This window comes from Balaenoptera ricei, chromosome 2 (genome assembly GCF_028023285.1).
Source record: "Balaenoptera ricei isolate mBalRic1 chromosome 2, mBalRic1.hap2, whole genome shotgun sequence".
Classification (NCBI taxonomy): Eukaryota; Metazoa; Chordata; class Mammalia; order Artiodactyla; family Balaenopteridae; genus Balaenoptera; species Balaenoptera ricei.
Window position 1 is genome coordinate 33,692,996 of NC_082640.1, and position 18,034 is coordinate 33,711,029.

Sequence of the window (18,034 nt, forward strand, 5' to 3'; positions counted from 1 at the left end):
AAGTTTGCAAAACCACATTGCTATAGACTAAATATGTCCCTGAACAATTCATATTTTGCAACCTAATCCCTGTGAGGGTATAGGAAGCAGGGGCTTTGGGAAGTGACCAGGTCATAAGTGTGGAGCCCTCCTTAGTGGGATTATGCCCTAGTAACAGAGACCCCAGAGAGTTCCCTACTTGCGTCCACCATGAGAAGACACAGCAGGAAGGAAACATGTCTGTGAACCAGGAAGCTGGCTCTCACCAGACACTAAGTCAGCTGGCGCCTTGATCTTGGACTTCCGGCCTCCAGAACTGTGAGAAGTAATTTCTGCTGCATGTAAGACACCCAGTTCATGGTATTTTGTTATATCAGCCTGAACGAACTGAGACACACATACATAATGTAATCCCATTTATGTAAAATTGAATCTATTTATATATGGCTATATATATATTATATATATAGGCTTAGAGAGATATCGGATGAGTAATCAACTAATAGTTCAATAGGTTTTCTTTCTGAATGATGGAATTTCAGATGACTTTTTTACTTTCTTTTTTATACTTTTCTAAATGACATAGGTTTTAAAAATTATGAACATATATTATTTAAACATTCAGAAAAAAAATCTTGGGGGAAAGTTCCCACTCTATGTTTCAGTCCTTCAGCATCCTGATATTCTAGGGTTTTCCCAATCTCGTCTCTCTCTTCAAATTCTGAGAACTCAGTTCCTTGGCTGAGAATTCTTAGCCCCAGATTAATCCCAAGCGTCCCCTGCGCACCTTCCACCTGCCCTCTAGCTGAATGAGGACAGTGCACTGGACCAAATTGGGTGAAGTCTTGGTACTGCCACAGAGGACCCTGAGAACTTGGGTCAGTCCTATCCATTTTCTGATCCTCAGGGTCTCATCTGTGAAATGAGATGGATCAGGTAGGGTTCTGGTTGCAAGGGACAGAAATCAACTTAAACTAGCTTAAAAATAAGGCATACTTCCTGGAAGGATTAGAGAATCCAAGGAGAGTAAGACAATCAAGGCAGAGTAAGGACCGAGATGCCAATTAGCTTAAAGGGCTGCTGGAGAAGCACAGATTTCAAGGCTTCTCTCTCTCCTCACCATGTCTGCTTCTTCTCTTTAATCTGACCCTTGGTTCCATTCCTCCTCAACCCATGAAAACACGGCAGCCTCCTGAGTTTTATGTAACAGCTTTAGTCACCCAAACTGATGAATTTTCTTGGTTCTTAGTTTTTAAATTTCCAAGTCATGGCTTCATTAACCCAGCTTGGGACAAATTCCCGCTAGCTGGGGCATCGGTTAAGATAGACGAGGTTATGTCATAGTCACAAACCAACCCTAAATCTCAGCATCTCACTACAGTAGAGTTTACCCCTCAATCATGCTGCGTGTCCATTGTGGGTGGGCTGTGGCTTGGTACCATATTGGGAACCCCACTTGGGAACCCAGGCTGAAGAACAAGTTTCTATATGGAATATTTTTGGCCTGATGGCAGAGGGAAAGAGTGGACACAGGTCTTAAAGCTGCTGCCACAGCAAATCACTTGGCCAAGCCTAACGTCAGTGAAGCCAGGGTCACCCAGAGCAACAATACAGCCTCCCATAGCCAGTAAACTGTGGCCAAGGGGATGGGGCCATAATAGAATACGACATTAATCACCACAATCATTGGATGGAACAGTGATGCCGTGTTCTGACATGTCTCCATCCAGAGAAAAGGGGGTGGGAACATTAAGCAGACAATTATATCACTCTTGACCACAGTGGTCATTAACTTGAGACTGTGATGCTGGAAATGGGCTCAATGGTCCCTGGGGGAAGTTGGGGTGCACTGGAAAGAATGCTGGACTTGAAGTCAGACAGCTCTGCAACTCATTAGACATATAACCATGGCCAAGTCAGGGCATCTTCTCGATCATTAAATGGAGATAACAATTCTGCAGGATTGTTGCAGAGATCAAATGCAACATCAAATGTAAACCACTTAGCAGAGTGTCGCTGGGTTGGCTCAGCCCTATTGTTGACCTTTAAAAAGAGAAATTTGCCCACCTGCTCCTACTCGGCATCCACCGGGAACAAATCAGTGGCATCCTTCATAAAGGGATGTCCTGTGTCTACTGAGTTTTTAACTCAGAGGTCGCTTTCAACAGGATTAAAGTGTCACTCATTTGCACCTGATTTTGGTGGATATTTGAGCACTGGAGTCAGCTTCTGTGGAAGGCTGCCCTCTTTGTGGGAGAGACTACAGGTAGGGTGGCACCAACCTTACCCTGTGGAGTCTGCTTGCTCTTCCCTGCTTGGCGATCATCATTGGCATCAGCTTGTACCCCAGTGATGCCATCGAAGGCCCCAGAATCTGTGCCCGTGGGTCCCTAGCACATTTATAGGTACCAATGCCTTCTCTGCAGCAGGTGACATGCATCTATGACCTCCTCGTGAAGCAGGCATATAGCTTCCTGGTTCCCAATTCCTGCTGGTGGCCCAGGGGTTCTTTTACTTCAATGGCCGGATTCACAAGGAGGCAGTTGGGGGGAAAATATTTCCAAAGCTTCTGGCTGTAACCCAGCATGGGATGAATTACGAACGCAGTAGGTTTTCCGTCTGAGGAGATGCTCAACAAGAGAGTGGAGGGAAGTGGTGCCCTAGGTGCTAGTATAAGCCTGTACTAGCTGGCAAGAGCCAGTTTTAAATTTTTGGAAAATTTCAAGCCAGTTTGTAAGCCATTGGTGGCTTGAAATCACCTGTAACATTCTCAGCACAGCACCGGTGGGTGGCCACTGCCTGGAGGGCTGCCGAGGGATTTGAGCTCTGACACGGGCTGGGGCGGGGGAGAGTCATACTGGCCTGTCTCCAAGGCTCCTTCCCAGCCCAAGGTTCCGATTGCTCTGGGCCTGGGCGACGCAGCTTGCTGTCTGTGGCTGGCAGCTTCGTGGTTCCAGACAACTGTGGTCTTCTCTTGAAGCCCACAGTGGGGGCACAGCCTGGGAAACTGGCTCTGCCGTAGGTAAGGAGACGCAGGCAGCAGATTCCACTCAGCCTCAACTCCTCCTGTCACTTTTGATGCATTTTCTTACTCTCCACTTACTAGTTAATTAAGTTGGTCCTATCTACAGAATACATTCAGAATTTGACCACTCCTCCAAACAGTGGCCACAGCTACCCTCTTTAAAACCTACCACTGCTTTAGATGTGGAGGACCTAGAGACTGTCATACAGAGTGAAGTAAGTCAGAAAGAGAAAAACAAATATCGTATAATATCACTTACATGTGGAATCTAGAAGAATGGTACAGATGAACTTATTTGCAAAGGAGAAATAGAGTCACAGATGTAGAGAAAAAACTTATGGTTACCAAGGCGGGAAGGGGGGGGTGGGATGAACTGGGAGATTGGGACTGACATATATACACTACTATGTACAAAATAGATAACTAATGAGAAGCTGCCGTATAGCACAGGGAACTCTACTCAGTGCTCTGTGGTGACCTAAATGGGAAGGAAATCCAAAAAAGAGGGGATATATGTATACATATAGCTGACTCACTTTGCTGCACAGCAGAAACTAACACAACATTGTAAAGCAATGTTTCACTAATAATAGTGAAAAAAAAAAAAAACACCTACCACTGCTTTGCAGAAATCTCCACTGGTTTTCCATTTCAAAGTGAAATCCAAAGTCTTTCAATGACTTACAGTCCCTAGGAGATCACCCTGGTCTTTCTCCACCCTCCTCTCCTGCCCCTTCCACCCGCACTCATGCTTCTTCAGCGTGAGAGTCAACAGGCTCTTCTGCATCCCCAGTTCATCCTGCCCCTGGGCCTTTGCACTTCCTGCTCCTTCTACCAGGACCGTTCTTCCCTCAGAGATCAACAAGGACAGCACCCTCCCTTTCTCCTGTGCTGAAATGTCAGATAACTTCCATGATCATTCTATACACAATAGAAACTCTGACCCTTCCACTGTGTCTCACTTACCTTGCTTTGTTTATTTGTAGCATTTATCCCCACTGTATTTACTTGTATAGTTGGGTGTGGTCTGTCTCTCTTCATTGGAGTGCATGTTCACGAGGGCGGGTCACTGTTTTCTTAGGTTCTGTGTCTTTAGCGATGGGCCCGAGTTGAGGACATGGATGCCCAGGTGGGGTACCTGGTGCGGGAGGCGAGGCTGCTGCCTGGTGGGGATGGGAGAGCTCCTGCCTCCCGTGCTGGGTGTCAGGCACTGGGGCAGGGTCTGCCTGTGAAAGCTCAGCTGTGGGCTTCTCCCTGTCTGGCCATATCCTAGCCCAGAGGAGGGCTGCTTGCCTCCGAGACCTGGGAAGAGGAGACCCAAAGACCCTCAGGAAAGACCTCAGGGGCCACCTCAGGAGGCAGCTTGGAAAGGGCACAGTGGGCAGGATTCTGCACGTGACTTTGGACCAACACTTTGCTCTCTCTGGTCACCTTTTCTCCACTGGACTGGAGCACCCTGAGCTTCCCATCAGCTCTGGCATACCATCCCAGGATGGGTGGAAGAAGTGGCTTTTGAGGGAAAGCTTTGGAAAATCCGCAGCTGTTGGCTGTTGTTTGCATTGTAGTACCATTTCTGCCTCTGCTCTGGGCTCCCTGCCGCTGCTGACGACAAGGCAGAGCTGTGGGGTCAGCTCCCCCTCCGTCTCCCATCACCCTGCATTTCGGGGCCAGAACCTTCAGGCTGGCTCATGCTCTCAGTGAACTAGAAGGGCGGCGGGCAGCAGGTTTTGGTGATGGCCCGTCCCTCCTCTTTGCGTTTTGCAAAGGACTGATGGATGACCCAATCCTAAATGAAGAGGCCCCAGGGAACAAGGTGGCGCCTGCCAGCTGGACCAGCTCAGAGTGTGCAGGGCCCTTTCTCATACATCATCTGTACAGGCAGGGCGGAGGGGGCAGGGAACGATATCTGTTTTGCAGATGAGGAAACGGAGAGTACAGAGAGATTAAGTAGCTGGTCCAAAGTCCTGAGACTTCAGTCCAAAATCCCAGAACTAGAACCCGTCTCCTGAGTCTCTGGCTGAAGCAGTTTCTGCCATGTCCAACCGCCTCACCTGCCATCGTCACGTTTTCACTCTTGAAGTTGAAATTGTTACTGTGTGGCCAAGTGACACCAGATCTCCTGGTCTATTGCCTCCCTAGGTTCTGCCAAGCCCAGGGCTCAGGGCATTTAGACTCACGGGTGTCGATGCTCAGTGTTCCTCGGGGCTGGAGATGCAGACAAGGGAGCGAAGCCCCGTTGGAGGAGGTGCAGGAGGGAGGTGTCAGCCCAGCCTATGGTCCCTCGTACCATAGGAGGAGGTATAGAGGTGCTGGTCTTCTGTAGCCTGTTTCCAAGCGGTACCCACGCGCCCTCAGGAAATACACTGAAGTATGAGGGGAAGGGGAAGGCATGGAAGACCCCTGACTACCTTAGTCATGCATAACACCCTCCTGCCACCTCTTAAAGGGGGAAGGACTCGTAGCTGGCCTGCATCTTGGATGGGCATCCACGATCGCCTCTTGCTGAAGGGGAGGGACTGGGAGGTGGAGAGAACTGGAGAGCTGGGAGAGGGTGCGAGATCCCGGCCCAGAAAGAGATGCAGCGAGAGGAAACTATCTGGGAGAGGATTGCGAAGCAGAGGACAAGTTTTCGGGAGGTTCTGGAGCTGCAGCTCGAGCGGAATAAGGGGGAGGATTCTGGAGACAGGCAGCAGGGCAGAGGCAGGAAGGGGGTGGAGGAGGGATTATTAAACAGCTGCCAGAGGGGCTGATATTTTGCGAAGAGAGAAAGACATGTTTTTTAAAAAATTTTATTTTATTGAAGTATAATTGTTTACAATGTTGTGTTAATTTCTACTATACGGCAAAGTGATTCAGTTATACATTATATATATATATATATATATACACATTCTGAGAAAGACACGTTTAGAACAAACTTTCAGAAAGTCTTGCTGAATGGTTTACAATGTAACCTTCTCTTGTCTCCTGGAGAAAATCCTTAGTAAAGATCCCATTACCTGGAATTCTTTGGGAACCCACTTTGGGGAAGGTCTTAATGTGCCAGGGAAGGGGGGGTGTTCTGTGGGGTGCAGGGCAACAGCAAAAGCTCTGGTGCCATGAGACACTCGAAGGGTTTCTGGAAGCAAGATCCACAATAGAGACCAGCTGGCTGTGACCACGGGTGAACTTTTGGAGCCAGACAAATGTGGGTTCAAATTCTGGCTTTGCTACTTGTTCACTGAGAGGGTTTGGGCTTTTTACTCACCATCTTCATGTCCCGGGTTCCTTCCCTGGACAGGAGGATAAACGGGTGTCTGCATTTTAGGGGTGTTGTGAGGACTGAGCCAGGTTACACAGGTGAAACGTGAGTGCGGAGCCTGGTGTATAATGAGTACGCCAAGGGCGAGAGAATAGTTAAGAATCATTAAAGATGGACACATCAATTGAAGTGGTTGCCAGTTATTAGAGTAATGCTAATGAAGATTGTGGGAAAATGTTTGCCATATGATAATGAGCAAAACATGATGAAAAACACGAAACAATGTACAATTATTTATTCAGATGAATAGTGAAAGGAAGAGAAAAAAAATGAAAACCCAAAATGGTTGATTTGTTAGGGTGATGGGATTCTGAATATCTTCCTTTGCATTTTTTACTACTTATAGTGTTATGATATCTGTGTCCACCAAGTCCATAGGAAGAAATGAGTGCTCTCCCCTGGAGGTGACTATCATGGAGGCTTCTAGTGCTAATCCACAGTGATTCTCTCCTTCTGGGCACATGGGAGGGTTATATTTGACTCTTTCTGGTTAATGGATTGTGAGCGGACATGAGTGTGTCCCCTCCAGGATGAAGCCTCTAACAGCCAATGCAAAGGCTTCTCAGCACCTGCTTCTCCTGCCAGGTGATGGAGAAAGCCATGGATTCCAAACAGTACAGCCACAATATGGTAGAATTTCCATCAGTCAGGGTCCTTGAAGGACTGCGTAGAGCAGAGCTCCCTACTGACCCCTGCTGGTCATGGACAACTTGAGCAAGAAATAGATTTCATAGCATTCAGCCACTAGATCTGTTGGTTAAATTTTGCACAGCATAAACCAGCCCATACCTTATCCATACCTCTGCTTGCTACAGCAGTGTGTGCAGAAGTGCTTTCTTGAGATGGAAGCAGGCAGGCAGGTGCCTCACCTGAGTCTCCCTGTGTCCACAGAGGCAGAGGAGAAGCAGCTCGGTTACACCTGACTCGTTTATCGCTGGGCCAGCACCCAGTACAGCAGCTGACAGGTAGCAGTTGCTCAGTCAATGCTGAATGAACAAACGAGTGAATGAGGGAAGGGCATGGTCCTTTTCAGGGCCCCTGTGTTAAGCCCAGTGACTCAGTGCCTTGGTGGGGGAAGGCTGCGTTGTCTGTATCAAGTCTGTGCTGGGTTGCAGCCCCACTGATGCCTGCGGCCAGCTGCCCACCCCTCCCGCTGACTCCATAATAAAGCCAGGCAGCACTGGTCCCCTGGACTGATTTTTGCCACCAGGAGCAAGGCTGTTGTTGGTAAGGCATGTTGGCTTCTAATGTAAGATGCCCGAGAGAAGGTTGGCATTCTCCTGCTGTGTAACAGGAGCTGTGTGTATGGGATGGAAGCAATTGTTCTCCATGCCACATAGTTACAGGCGTTACCGAGCCGTGGTAAATGAAGGCAGGGCACTCACTCTGAGCTGTTTCCCTCAAAGTCTGCTCTTCCCTATGTGAACACTCTTTTCTAAGTCCTGGATTCAAGTCTTGCCCTCCTGAAGGGGATCTAGAGAGAAAGAAAAATGTAAGCAGGTTATTAAAAAATTTTTTTTTCATTGAAGTAAAATGCACATAACATAAAACCCACCATTTGGAGTATTTTATTTTTTAATTTTTTTGTTTTTGTTTTAACTTTTTATTTTATATTGGAGTATAGTTAATTAACAATGTTGTGATAGTTTCAGGTGGACAGCAAAGTGATTCAGTTATATATATACATGTATCTATTCTTTTTCAAATTCTTTTCCCATTTGGGTTGTTACCTAATATTGAGCAGAGCTCCCTGTGCTATACAGTAGGTCCATTTTAAATATAGCAATGTGTACATATCAATCTGAAGTGTTTTAAAACTATTAAAACTAGTCAGTGGTTTTTAGTATATTTATAATGTTGTGCAACCATCCCACTGTCTAATTCCAGAACATTTTCATCACTCCAAAAAGAAACCCCACACCCATAAAACAGTTCCTCTTCTCCTCACCCCCTAGACCCTGGTAACCACTAATCTGCATTCTGTTTCCATAGAGTTGCTTATTGTAGACATTTTATAGGACTAGGATGACAAAATATGAGCCCATTGTGACTGGCTTCTTTCACTTAGCATGTTTTCAGGTTCATCCGTGTTGTAGCATGGATCAATACTCCATTCCTTTTTATGGCTGAATAATATTCCATTTTGTTTATCTAGTCACCGGTTGATGGACTTTGGGGTTGTTTCCCACTGTTTGACTGTTATGCCACTATGAACATTCCTATACAAGTTTCTGTGCGGGCAGGTGTTTTCAGGTCTCTTGGGTATATTCCCAGGAGGGGAATTGCTGAGTCATATAGTAATTTTCTGTGTTTAACTTTTTGAGGAATGCCAGCAGGTTCACAGGGAGCATAAAAAATCCTGTGACTGGTGGAGACTTTAGGGCTGTAGAATTTTCCAGGCAAAAGAAATTGCTCTCCATCTGACCCTTTCCCATTTATTTCTGCTGTCACAACCTTTGTCCTGGCACCTGCCAGGATGTCATGCACCAATTTCCATGACTCCTCCTCTTTTCCAGGCTTTCCCAAGGCCATTCCAATCTGTCAACACTCCTAAACGGATCTGCCTGCAGCCTGACCATAGCAGCCCCTGAGAACCCAAAGGGTGGCCCCAGGACCCCAGCATCAGCATCACCTGGGAATTCTCATTTTTGTTAGCTGTGCAAACTCGTGGGCCCTATCCCAGATCTGAATCAGAGTCTCTGGGCGGAAGCGCCTAGCCATCTTTGTTCAAGCATGATCCCTGGTGATTCGAGAACCATCGAGTTTGAAAGATCAGCCCGGAAGAGTCTGACCTCTCTGGGATCTGCATCATTCAGTACAGAGATCTTTGGGCCCCTCGTCTCCTCCTTCAGCCCAGAACGGGTGACCATGTGTGTGTGTGTATGTATATGTATATGTGTGTGTATGTGTGTGTGTATGTTTGTGTATGTGTGTATGTACGTGTGTGTATGTATGTGTGTGTATATGTATGTGTGTGTGTGTGTTGAGAGGTGGTGTGCAGATTTGTACCTGCTCCCAGGAAGATTAGGTTCGAGTTGGTGATGCCCCATGGGAGCCCTGGTGCTGCAGAGTCCCTGTTTACTGTGGACCCTCTTTTCCATCCTTGCTGGAGTCTAGAGTTACTTGTCCTCTGAGAACTTGGCCTCCTCATCCGACCCTTGTCTCTGGGCTTTCTCTTGGAGTGGGGCTGAGCCCCAGCTTCCCTCCTGCTTTACTTCCAGAGACAGGCACGCACTGTTGCTTTAAGGGGCTTCTTCTCTGGGCAAGCAGAAGGCAGTAGCAAATGGCCGGGGGCGGGCGGAGTGCAGAGTTTCCGGGACTCACAGAGTTCTCATCACCGTCCTGATCCTAGGTCTGTGGTTCCTGACTCTCCTACAAGTGAGAGGGTCTGGATGGACGCTTCCCAGGAAGCACTGCCTGCTCAAAAGCCCACAGTCCCCTGAGGAGCCATAAGGAAGCCCCACTCCAAAAAGACCATTTGCCTCTTCACTCCCTGTGCCTCCTCTTCCCCTTCAGGGCTGCGTATGAGGTACAGCTCCAGGCACTGCTGGCATCTCCCCAAATCCTCTATCTAACTCCAGACTCCAAACCTCAGCATTCTCTAGCAGATGGGATGCACTTCTAATTCAAGTAAGCTGTGCCCCCATGAAGGGAAGAGCTGATGGAAGAGAGGAAAAGCTGAGAGAGAAGAAGACTTTTAAAAAGCTCTGAGCTTAGGGTAGGAAAGGAGAGAGTGTGAAATGAAATCTCAGGCCACTCAGTCTCTGTCTGTGATCAGTTCTTGTCTTCTTCCCTGAGGTTGATGCATTTGTCATTGAAAAGGGTCAGCCAGGCAGTAGCGAGGTGAGAGTCCCGGGTACCCTTTACAGTAATTGCCATGGCCATGGCCACCACTGATGACCCTCGGATGACCTGCCTCAGGAGAGCCTGGCTGCTCAGATTACAGGACAGTAACCTGTCATTTCTAGCTACGGAAGGAGGAGGGGACCCCGAGTGTGTGTGTCTGCTATGCTCTTATCCTGTGCCTGCTAATCTCATATTCCCCACAAGCCTACAAAAGGATGACAAGTATTTCTCTCATTCTCTCTCTCCCTCCCTATCCACACACATACATGCCTCTCCTCTCCCCCTTCCTCTCTGTCTCTCTATCTCTCTCTCTCACACACACACACACTCATTCATTTAACAAGTATCTACTGGGTTCCCACTGTAGATTCAGTGAATAAAGAAGACATAGTCAGACTTCCCTGGAGGCGCGGTGGTTAAGAATCCGCCTGCCAATGCAGGGAACACAGATTCGAGCCCTGGTCTGGGAAGATCCCACATGCCGCAGAGCAACTAAGCCCGTGCGCCCCAACTACTGAGCCTGCGCTCTAGAGTCTGCGAGCCACAACTACTGAAGCTTGTGAGCCACAACTACTGAAGCCCGCCCGCCTAAAGCCCGTGTTCTGCAACAAGAGAAGCCACCACAATGAGAAGCCCGCGCAACGCAACGAAGAGTAGCCCCCGCTCGCCACAACTAGAGAAAGCCCGCGTGCAGCAACGAAGATCCAATGCAGCCAAAGATAAAAGAAAAAAAAAAGTCAAAAGCACAGTTATACACATTTTCGAGATAAAGGATCATTCATGAGGATGATATATTGATATTTACATAAAGTTCACCGAAGACAAATGGTCCAGGTAGGCATGTACAAAGCAAGTAGCAAGTCACCATGACCCCCTGCAGAGCTGGGAAAGAATGTTGTTCTTTTAAGAAGTTATATTGTTAGCATCAGGAGGAAGGAAAAAAATTGATCTTCAAGGTTGAGCAGGCGTTCCCATCTTTGAGGAGGTCTGGTTAATGTGTAATGCAGGTGCACCTGCACATTAGGGAGGGAGGAGACCCAAAGGGACACAGAGAGAGAATTTTATGTTTAAATTTTCTTGTCCTGCCTTAAAATATAAATTTGATTTCATTTCAGCTTTGTTACAAAGCTGTGCAAAAGCTTTGTAATTTGATGCCGTTCCATTTGTTTATTTTTGCTTTTGTCGCCCTTGCCTGAGGAGACATATCCAAAAAATATTGCTAAGACTAATGTCAAAGAGCTAACTGCCTGTGTTTTCTTCTAGGAGTTTTATGGACCTAGAAGGTATTATGCTCAGTGAAATAAGTCAGACAAAGACAAATACCATATGGTTTCACATATATGTGGAATCTAAGAAACAAAACAAATGAATACACAAAACAAAACAGACACAGACTCAGAGATACAGAGAACAAACTGGTGGTTGCCAGAGGCGGGGAGAGTGAGGGGGACAGGCAAACTAGCTGGGGGGGACTAAGAGGTACAAACATCCGGCCGTAAAATAAATAAGTCACGGGGATGTAATGTACAGCATGGGGAATATAGTCAATAGTATTGTAATAACTCTATATGGTGACAGATGGTAACTAGACTTATCATGGTGATCATTTTGTAACATATAAAAACATTGAATCACTATGTTGTACACCTGAAACTAATATAATATTGTAAGTCAATTATAATTCAATCAAAAAAGAAAGAACGGACTCCTGTCCATGGCCCTCAGGCACCAAAACTCGGCATGCTTAAACTACACACATCACCTTCTCCTTTCAGATCACTTCTCCTGAGTTCCTCATCTCAATCCTGCGTATGACCGCCCAACCCAGGTTTCTAAGGTCTACACTGCAAAGTCAGCCGCAGTCATGCCTGCCTGACCTCCTGCTTGCAATCAGTCACCGAGGGTCGTTGGCTTATGCCTCTTAATATCACCGCTTCCTTCTCTCCATCCACTGCCAATTCTGCATCTGCTTCTTTCTCCACTATGTCAGAATATTTTTAGGGACTTCTTTGGTGGTCCAGTGGTTAAGACTCTGTGCTTCCACTGCAGGGGGTGCAGGTTCAATCCCTGGTCAGGGAACTAAGATTCCGCATGCTGCGTGGCTAAAAAAGAAAAGAAAAAGAATATTTAAAAAAATCATAGGCAAGTACAGAGCTTATTATAACAGATACCGGGTGCCAGCCACTCTGAATGTATATTAATTGTCTTAATTTTTCTTTTTAAAAAAAAATTCAAGAAGTATACTGGAATTCTTTCCCTCACAACTTATTTGCTTTTCTTCTGATTCATATTTTTTTTTTTGATGTGGATCATTTTTAAAGTCTTTATTGAATTTGTTACAATATTGCTTCTGTTTTACGTTTTGCTTTTTTGGCCGGGAGGCATGTGGGATCTTAGCTCCCTGACCAGGGATTGAACCCCCACCCCCTGCATTGGAAGGCGAAGTCTTAACCACTGGACCACCAGGGAAGTCCCTGAGTCGTATTTTTAATAGGTAAATAGTCACATGGTACAAGATTCAAAAGTTAGAAGAGGTCACTCCTCTTTCTAGTGTCCTGACAGCATTGCCTAGTGCCGGCGAGCGTGCATTTCACAAAGGGGTGTGTCTGGGCCTCTAGTCCAACAGGGCTGTAACAGGGAATGAGGAAGGGTAGTGAGGTACTAATACAGACGCCATGGATCCTGCATCCCTCCACGAACCTCAGTTAAAGAATCCATTGAGAACCAATCTTCCATTGACAATTCTGTTGGGTGTGATTTGAACTCAGAGTGGGGAGTCGACTCAGGTCTGTCTCACTCCCAGACCATGCATTTTCCTCTCTCTCTCTCTCTCTTTCTCTCTCTCTCCCTCTCTCTCTCTCTCTCTCTCTCTCTCTCGACCAGACCTCCCAAGACAATAACATGGGGGTGTGTCCCAGTCTCCAGCTGCCCTCCAAGTGGTGAAGGTGGAAGATAATGGTTGCAAGGGGACCTGAGTGCCATTTCTGCAGAGCTTCTGGGTCAGTGGAGCAGGACCTCTGGTCCCATCACCCTGACTATCGCGGAGGCAAATGCATTCTTGAGAGAATGTTGTACAAACAATTGTTGCCATAGCAGCATGATTAGATCTTTAGGGCCTGGACTTAGCAAGATGTTAGGCCCCTTCCAGCTCTTGCTGTGTTATTACCCTCGCTTTGCCTCACTTCTTGCACATCCTGGGGCTCGTGGGAGCTGGCAGTGACTACCCCCGGTTGTTGTCAGCACCAGGCCATATGGTGGAAAGAACAATGAATTCCCTATGTGGCTGAGCCAGCTCAATATGCTTTTCCTTCAAGTGGAGGAACACAGTTGCCTCCTTCCAAATGCTGTGGAAACAAGTGACACAACGTGTATTCTGCCCTGGAGAGTGGGCCCAGGGTCCTCTAACCCAGACATCACCTGTCACACAGAAAAATATAAATTAAAAATAATATATAAGAGCTGCTTTTATTGAGCAGCTCTTATATATTAGGCACCACTGGGGCCATAGACAGGAATAAGACTGCCTCTGGAATTAAGGTGTTTACGGACCAGTTGGAGATGCAGACACATCATCAAGTAAAGTTCAACTGCAAAGCATTAAATTCTGGATGACCAAGAAGGCAGAGCACAAGCCATTATATTACCAACCCTCTAGCTGGGTCTTCCAGGCACCTCCTCATCACTCTGCTGCTGTTCTCGAGTGTGTTCTCTGCACTTACTGTCTACACCTTCCCCTCACTGCTCAGTTTACTAAGATCTGGCTTATGTCACCAAGGGTGTCAATGACTTTAAATGACTAAATCCAACAGCCCTACTTTTTTTCCTTCCCGTCTTCCTTCCTTTTCTTTCTTTACTTCTGTCAACATTTAGCTCAGTTTCCATGCCCTCGGTCTTAGTCTGCTTGGGTTGCTATAACAAAATGCCATAGACTGGGTGGCTTAAACAACATGCATTTCTTTCTCACAGTTCTGGGGACTGGAAAGTCCAAGGTCAAGGTGCTGGCAAGTTCTATTTCTGGTGACAGACTTCTTCCGGGCTGGCAGACACCATCTTCTTCCTGTGTCCTTCCTTGGTGGAGAGAGGAAGCTCTGGTGTCTCTTCATCTTCTTATAAGGGTACTAATCCCTTCTTGGGGCCTGTACTCTCATGACCTCATCTAAACCTAATTATCTTCCAAAGGCCTCACTTCCAAATACCATCACGTAGGGGGTTAGGGCTTCCACATATGAATTTGGGGGAACACAAACGTTCAGTTCATAGCATCCTCCTTCTTCCCTTCATTCCATGTTGTCCAACTCCTGTGGCTTTCCTCTGTCCTCTCTGATATCTGTCTTAGGCTGCCCAGTTGGCATGTCCTTCTTAGGGCTCGAACCTCCCCAAGGCTCTGTCCTGGGCCCTCTTCTTGCCTCAGTCCGTGCACCATTACTTAGACATGCTGCTCACTCTCAAGGCTCCAATGACCATCTCTGTGCTGACAGCTCCCAGACCTCCAACCAAGCCGCCCTGTCTCTCCTGACCTTTAAGCCCACACCTCCAATCACCATCAGCTGCACTTAAGGCTGCTCTATCTCCACGTGTCTAAGACCCAACCGATCTTTTTCTTCCCTACCCCTGCCCCTCTTCTCATGTGTTTTATCTTTGTCAGTGGCACCATGCCCACCCAACTTCTCAAATCCGAGACGCAGGAGTCATTCGTGAGATCGACCTCACCGTACTCCACACTCTTAACAACCAAGCCCCTGTATTTGTCCACTTCTCTCCATCCCTGTTGTCCTCACCCACCATCATCTCTCTTCCAGATTATTGCAGCAACCTTCGAACTTTTCTTATTTTCAGGTTGGCCCTTCCCATTCTTCATCATGTAGTTGAAACGATCTTTAATAACTCAAATCAAATCATGTCACTCTCTTGCTTGAAACCTTTAAGTGGCTCCAATTGCCATTGGAGTAAAGCAAAATCTATTATCATAGAGGTATTTTAGGACCTTACTGAAATCCAAAATGAGTTCTTTCTTTGTCCCAGAGGAGATTTCAACTTATTTATAGTGTAGAAATAAGGAGGGAATTTCAAGGTGGGAAGACACGAGACTAGAGAAAGGTGTTTTTCTGCCACCCCTTCACCCTCCACCCAAAGCAAGACCAAACACCATTCAGATGTTACCCATCTTGGTTTCTACCTTCTGAGGGTGAAGGGAGTTTTGTTTATATCTTGAGCATTTCTGGACACTTCTTTCTTTTTGAGGGGGGATGGTCACTCTTGGAAGGTTTTGCCTGAAATTGCCCCAAAGCTAGGAGTTGATTTAACTCCTTTATTATCTCCCCTGAGGCCAAAATGATTGCTTATCCAAGGTGAGGTTTAATGATACCTCCCATACTTCATATGAGGTGGTTCAGTGGGAAGGGTTTTGTTCCAGGGTTGACAGTAAACAGAAAGCCAGCATGATTTCTACACAAAAAGATTTTGTAAACATTGCCTGTTCTATTTGCTGTAATATGTGAAATATATCTTTTCCAAGAAGGTATACACATATCTTGCCATAAAGTTCAATAACGAAATTTGATACAAATCTTATGCCAGATGAGGAACTTGTATCCAGAACATATTAAAAAACTCCTGCAACTCCACAATAAAAGGACAAAGAACCCAATTAAAAATGGGCAATGATCTGAATAGACTTTCCTGCAAAGATGTATACAAGATAGAATATCTATCTAACTATCTATCTATCTATCTTCATCATCATCATCATGTATCTGTTCAAGAGGGACAAGAAGCACATGAAAAGATGCTTAGCATCATTAGTCATTAGGGAAATCCAAACTAAAACCACAATGAGATACGATTACACACCCACTAGGATGGCTAAAATAAACAAGATAAGCAATAAAGAGTTTTGGCAAAGATGTGGAGAAATAGGAACTCTCATGTACTGTTTTTGGGAATACAAAATGGTACATTCACTTTGATAAACAATTTGGCAGTTCCTCAAAATGTTAAACATAAGTGTTAACAAGTGCTGAGAAATTCCACTCCCAGGTATATACCAGAGAGAATTGAAAACATGTCCATGCAAAAACTTGTACAGACGGTCCCTGAGTTAAGAGGTTTGATTTAGGATTTTCTGACTTGACGATGGTGAGAAAGTGATATGTATTCAGTAGACACTGTACTTAGAATTTGGGGACTGCCCTGGTGGCTCAGTGGTTAAGGCTCTGTAATCCCGGTGCAGGGGACCGGGATTCGATCCCTGGTCAGTGAACTAAAATTCCGCATGCCACAACTAAGACCCAGCACAGCCAAGTAAATAAATAAATAAATATTTTTTTAAGAAAAGAATTTTGATTTTTTCCTAGGCTAGCAATATTCAGTAGATACTCTCGTGATGCTGGGTACGGGCAACAAGCCAGAGCTCCCAGCCAGCCCCAAAACCACGAGGGTAAACAACTGATATACTTACAACCATTCTGGACCCAGACAACCATTCTGTTTTTTACTTTCAGTACAGTACTCAACAAATTACATGAGATATTCAAACTTTATTATAAAATAGGCTTTGTGTTTGATGATTTTGCCCAACTGTAGGTTAATGTTAGTGCTCTGAGCATGTTTACGGCAGGCTAGGCTAAGCTATGGTGTTCTATAAGTTAGGTGTATTAAATGTATTTTGAAGTTACGATATTTTTAATTTACAATGGGTTTATCAGGATGTAACCTCAGGTTTGCTAAGTTGAGGACGATCTGTAAAAAGATATTCAAAGCAGTGTCATTAGTACTAATCAGAAAAATGTAATCAACCCAAATGTCCATCAACTGATGAATGGATAGACAAACTGTGGTATATCCACGCAATGGAATATTATTCAGCCACGAAAAGGAATAAATTACTGATACATGCCACAACATGGATGAACATTGAAAACATTATGCTGTGTTAAAGAAGCCAGTGGCAGATGGCCTCATAGTGTATGATTCCATTTTTCTGAAATGTCCAAAACAGGCAAATCTGTACAGACAGAAACTAGATTAGTAGTTTCCAGGAGTTGGGGGAATGGGGAAATCAGGAGTGACTGCTAATGGGTATGGGGTTTCTTTAGGGGATAATGAAAATATACTGAAATTAAATAGTAGTGATGGTTGCACAACTTTGAACATACTAAAACCCACTGAATTATATACTTTAAAAAGGGTGATTGTTGTGGTATGTGGATTACACCTCAAAGTTATATGTATAAGAAGAAACAGTGAGAGACTTCTCTGGCTCTGGCGGTCCAGTGGGTAAGACTCCGTGCTTCCACTGCAGGAGACACAAGTTTGATTCCTGGTTGGGGAACTAAGATCCCGCATGTCATGTGGCGCGGCAAAACAAAAACAAAAGAAAGAAAAGAAACAGTGAGTGGGACAGTGTGGCTGGCAGTGTTGGGTGGGGGGCCACCAAGTCACAGAGGAGTTGGGGGGTGTCTGCGGGGAGACCTTGGACCATCCTGAGTATGTGGGTGGCATGGGTAGGGTTGTGCCAGGATGCACTTGGCCAGGATGTGTGGAGTGGGCTTGGAATGGGAGGAGGTGGGGGCCGTCTTTTTAGTGATCAAGGATATCTATTTGCAAGAAGCTGGGCTGAGTTTCACATGGCATCTGTGTTCAGTGAACTGAATAACTTCCTGGTCTTGACCTTAGCACCATCTGTCGTGTGCCAAGCTGAAAAGGCTTCCCAGGCACTGAAAAATGACTCACCCCTCTCAGTGCTCAGGGTCCCACAGAAGGCGGATTACTCCCCAGCTGCCTTTGCTGTCAACACCACCTGGGTGGTGGGCTGGTCATGGCCCTTCTTCCTTGAAAGGATCCCAGTGGTGTGTTGGTCCACAGGACCCAGCTCCTGGCTACAG